This window comes from Peromyscus eremicus, unplaced genomic scaffold (assembly GCF_949786415.1).
Source record: "Peromyscus eremicus unplaced genomic scaffold, PerEre_H2_v1 PerEre#2#unplaced_563, whole genome shotgun sequence".
Classification (NCBI taxonomy): domain Eukaryota; kingdom Metazoa; phylum Chordata; class Mammalia; order Rodentia; family Cricetidae; genus Peromyscus; species Peromyscus eremicus.
Genome location: NW_026734799.1, coordinates 12,943 through 17,495, shown reverse-complemented (window position 1 = coordinate 17,495; position 4,553 = coordinate 12,943). Strand labels below are relative to the sequence as shown.

The 4,553-nt window shown below is 44.5% G+C and overlaps 1 pseudogene; it reads right to left on the bottom strand.

Moving 5' to 3' along the window:
• Positions 1 to 2,814: 2,814 nt before the first annotated feature.
• Positions 2,815 to 3,416, bottom strand: LOC131901871 (U1 small nuclear ribonucleoprotein C-like; annotated as a pseudogene).
• Between the last annotated feature and the right edge of the window lie 1,137 nt (positions 3,417 to 4,553).

Below are 4,553 nucleotides of genomic sequence, written 5' to 3'. Positions count from 1 at the left end.
TGTATTTTTAAAGTAAGGGTTTTCCCCTCCTAATTGATTTTTTTTTTTAGGGGAGAGGAAACAAAGATGATCACTTGGAGCCAGCAAGAATGAATTATTCCACTAATTCCCTTTCTTCCCAGATTTTCTCTAATTTGAATCCCAGCTTTCTTTGTAAGTTAAACCTAATGACATGGTGTTGATAATCCTGAACAATTCTGCCTACACACCTTTTAATATTACCTATGCACTCTCCGGGTCGATTGGACCCATCTACACGGGCAGTGCGCATCTGGGATATTATTCTGGATGCACTATAAAGTGTAGGCCATGTTTTTCACCACAACCATGCATAACATTGAGAATCAGGTGAATCCTATCAGGTCACATATATCCCCTGCAGAAACAAATCAACAACTGACTAGTAGATTGCCAAGTTTTGTCATGTACACAGTGGGGACACCAATGACAGATTCTCAATATGTGATGTGAGAAATAAGTGAGTTAATATACATAAAATGCTTATCAGAGTCCCTTAAGCCAGAGTAAAAGGCTAACACAAGTTATCTAGGGGAAAATTAAACCAGACACAACACAACTACCAAAGTTCATTGAGATCTTCAATGAAGTCTCCTTTGTCCTTCTCTCTCCTGTCCCGGGTTTGGATTGTTTTTTAGGTCACATAAAAATGGGCAAATGAGAGTACATAGAGACTAATAGTTCTCAACAGCATAACATCATCTAATGTGCCAGCTTTTAAAACAAGTAAAGTAGTGAGACTACGCACCTTGCCTTGTGTTAAGGCTGAGCAAGGCAACCCAGTTCATACTTGTTTAGTGGTTAGTCTGGCTACAACTCGAAATGCCATGTTTTGTCAGTATCCATGGGAGGCCTGTCCTTTTCTGAATAGAAACAGAGGAGGAGTGGGGGGGGGGTGGTCAGAGGGGAGGTGGGGAGGGGAGGTACTGGGAGGAAAGGAGGAAGGGGAAACTGTGGTTGGGATGTAAAATAAATGAATTATTTAAAAAATAAAACCAGCAGTGTACATTAACATTAACATGAACTACTTTGCATGCAAAGTGTTCAGGAAGGCAAAGGTGCCTCCGGGCCCCGCAGTCACTAAGAGTGGAACACCTCTAGGGATGCTACATGCACAGGACTGACCCCAACACTTCACTATTGTGTTGAGTTACAGTACCTGGCCCCACAGACTGTGCATGGCTGCAAGGTTTGGCGGACAGCAGCAGCACAAGCCGCACAAAGCAGGCTGGATAGTGTTTACTTGGTCAGGCACAAGTGCATTTTCCAGGACCCAGCCTCAGTCTGCTGACTATATAAATATACCTCACAAGATTATTTCCTCCCACAACTTAAGGGGTAAGACTCCATCCAGCATGTCCCAGCATGAGGAACAGCGTGATTTTTTTTTTTTTTGGTAGACCAAGTCCCAGCACTTCTGAAGACCTGAAAGAATTTTGAAAACCTTTGCCTCTGCCTGATTGCTTCATGGAAATCTACAGTGTGTCTTCCTAGGAAAACTGACAATTTTGATGCAGCATCAAAAAACAAAACAAACAAACAAAATACTGTCTAGTTAGCTGAGTTTCAACTTTCTTGTCATTTTTCCCTATCACACATCTTTGAAGAATAGAAAAATGCAGCAGAAAAAGATGTCCTTGGCAGCAGAGATCCTACTGGAAGCCTGTTATGCTCCAGCTCACTGAACAGCTGGATTCATGTTGAATGTGCTGCTCGCTCGCCTTCACCTGATTTCACTTTAAGATTCTATGAAGCTCGAGCTTGTAGGACCAAGAGTTTCACATCCTTGAGCTCCACATCTGGTCTAATGGGAGCAGGAAAAACTAGGCAGAGAGTGGAGACAGGATCTCAAGGATTTCCTGGAATTGTACGGGATCCTTAGAATCCATTACAGGAGAAAGTTAGAAAGGATTAGACTATTTCATTAACACTGTGTGTCTTTGCTCAGCCACTTCTTTCTTAAGCCTATCCTGTGCAAAGTCACAAAAGCATATGAAGAGACAGAGGCCAGATGCAGCACCGTGATCTGTTATTGAAGAATAAAGCACAAGGAACAGTTGAAACAGGACACACCAGAAAGAAGGGGGGTGGTCACACCTTCGGTTGCCAACTTGACACACGTGGGGAAAGGGAACGTCAGCTGAGCAATTGCCTCCATCAGATTGGATGGGCGTGTCTGTGGGGCAACTCTATTATTATTATTATTATTATTATTATTATTATTATTAGTAGTAGTAGTAGTAGTAGTAGTAGTAGTAGTAGTATTGCTAATTGCTGTAGGAAAGCCTACCCTACTATGGCAGGTACCATCGCGAGTCAAGTGGGTCCGGGCTATATAAGAAAGGCCGCTGGACATTGGCTTGAGAACAAGTCAGTAAGCAGCATTCTCCATGATGTCTCCTTTAGTTCTTGAATCCAGGTTCCTGCCCTCACTTCCCTCAGTAATGGAGTGAGACCCGAGTTGTAAGATGAAATAAACCATTTTCCCCACAGGTCTGTTTGGGTCAGTGTTTTATCACAGTTACAGGAAAGCGAAGTGGAATTGGGACCAAGGGCCCGATTTCTGGGAGTCTGAGTAATCAGACACCAATGACTCTGAAGATAAAGAGGGTACCAGGGGGGGTTAAGCAGGAGAGTAACACAAGGACATTTATATTTTCTTTCTTTTAACCAAAACATCTGACAGTTTCATTTTCACATTTCACAATCCAAGTGAAGACTGCATTTTCTAAACCCCATTCTCCCCTCCAAAACGACTCTCTCTGTCAGGAAGGGGGACTCTTCCTGGTCACACAGCTAGAAAACACACAGGCCCAGCATGGCGATCTCCTGGTGAACAGAACAAGTAATAAAAAACAGATAAAGAGCCCTGCTGCTCTTATCTGTCTGGCCAGTTATGCCAGGCCCAGTGGACACCATCATGAAGCGAGTGGGAGGCCCAGGCACTATGGACACGTGGCCTCCCACAGATGGCCTCATTGCAGGAGCAGTTAGTTCGCACAGGCATCATCTCAGGAGGAGGGCCCATCACTGGCATCAAGGGAAGACCTCCCATGTTGGGTGTGGGCACCACAGCAGGAAAAGGAGGACCCGGAAGAGTTGGGGAGGCTGGATCATGGCCTCTGCAGGAGGAGGAGGAGCAGAGAATGGAGCTGTAGGGCCTCTTTCTTTGTTGAAATGCAGCAGTTGTGTTATCGACCAGGCTCTGGGCCTGCTCTCCCGTGGATTTCTAGTAGGGGTCTTTCACAGTCTCTTTGTGTTTCCTATCATTGTAGTGTCTTTCTCACAGATGGAGAATCGTGGGTAAGGTACATATCCCAATAGCCACAATAGAACTTAGGCAAGTTGATCTGCAGGATGTTGGCTACCAGGTTCTCACCACCAGGAAATGACAACATTTGTGTTTTTAAATGAACATAGTATTAGACAATGTGGAATGAACAGGGAATATAGAGGTAGGAGGCCTGGTCAGGATGCCATGTTCCTGGTTGGGATGCCATGTTCCTGGTCAGGATGCCATGTACAAATCCAGGCAGACGTGGTGAGCCTGAGCTAGTACAATGGTCAAATGAATTAAAAATAGGGTGCGCTTGGAATGCATTTAAAGAAAGAGTCAGGGTAAGTTGGTAAGTGATTGGATGTAAAATTGCCCTCGACTTTGGAGCAAAGGTGAATATACTATTTCTAAAACAGAGCAGCTTTCAGAGAGGCCTGAATGTCAGATGCCAGGCACAATTAATTACCTCATTCCATGTTCTCGCCTTCATGATCTAGTCAGAAACTGGGAGAACCCCTCAAAGACTCCATATCACCTAGGTTATTACCTAATAGAAGTTTTCAGCTTGGCTGCATACTGAGAAGATTTTTTTTTTAATCCTAGAACTTGGCCTGTTCCCCTTCTTCAGGAAAGAAAGACCTGGATGTCCTAGTGACGAAATTCAAACACTCATCTGGCCTGGCTGCTCCTGACTCTGGGTTCTGCTGTTTATCTCAACAGTTACACTTCTAATTAGCCAAGGCTCATAACTTCCTTGTATACTGGTGAGATGTGGAAGAAGGTGAAGTACAGGAATTTGTCATCTGCTGGTACTGGAAGAGGAAATCTTAACCCTCAGAATGCAGATAAGACCGTCAAGCTCTGGCTCTGTTCTATAGTGGTCCCCCACAGCCCATCTTCCTACCAGACTTTGCCTTGATAGGGGATTAGTGAAGTTCTTCCTGGCACTGTAAAAGGATGGGACCTAAGTGGGGTATAGTACAAGGGACACAGACTGCCAAAGCCAGCAGCTCACTTGACACATAAACACCGGTAATCACACAGTTGAAAGTCATCTGCAGACAGCTGTTCCAGGAGCCTCCCTAACAAAGTACTGCCATCCTGTTGGCCTAGAACCTAAGCAACAGAGCTTGTTTTCTGGTCTTTCTGTAGTGTAGAGGTGCAACGGCAAGATCCTCGAACTGCAGAGCTTCTTCAGAAGGTTGGGGGAAGGTCTTTCTTTGCTTCTCTCTAGATCTTGGTATTTGCTAGCAATTCT